The sequence below is a fragment of the Notothenia coriiceps genome, unplaced genomic scaffold (assembly GCF_000735185.1).
Source record: "Notothenia coriiceps isolate Sejong01 unplaced genomic scaffold, NC01 NC01_scaffold00037244, whole genome shotgun sequence".
NCBI classification, from domain to species: domain Eukaryota; kingdom Metazoa; phylum Chordata; class Actinopteri; order Perciformes; family Nototheniidae; genus Notothenia; species Notothenia coriiceps.
In genome coordinates this window covers 20,199,296-20,199,630 of record NW_011369945.1, presented here as the reverse complement: position 1 = coordinate 20,199,630, position 335 = coordinate 20,199,296, and positions in this window count along the sequence as shown.

The following is a 335-nucleotide window of genomic DNA, read 5'->3' as shown; positions in this document are numbered from 1 at the left end:
TCACAGTTTGTACAGAATATCAGTATGACAATATTATTGATGTTGTGGGGGAAACTTCTGAAGCAATGGAGAGTCAGGACTCAGAGAGACACGAGGAGAGCTGGAGCTTTGATGGAAAACACTGGTGGTTTATTTGGAGCTTCGGGCGGAGAATTGACAAGACAGGTGGTGTGTCACGAGTTGACACAGCGGTTGCCAAACCAATTCTGAAGAACTCTTTCTGCAGCTCGAGGTTTTAACTAGTTCAGAGTGTAATAATCAACATTCTTCATCAGTGAGACTAAAGCAATATGGACCCTGAATCTAACTAGAGCTCTCGTCCATAGGAACGAATG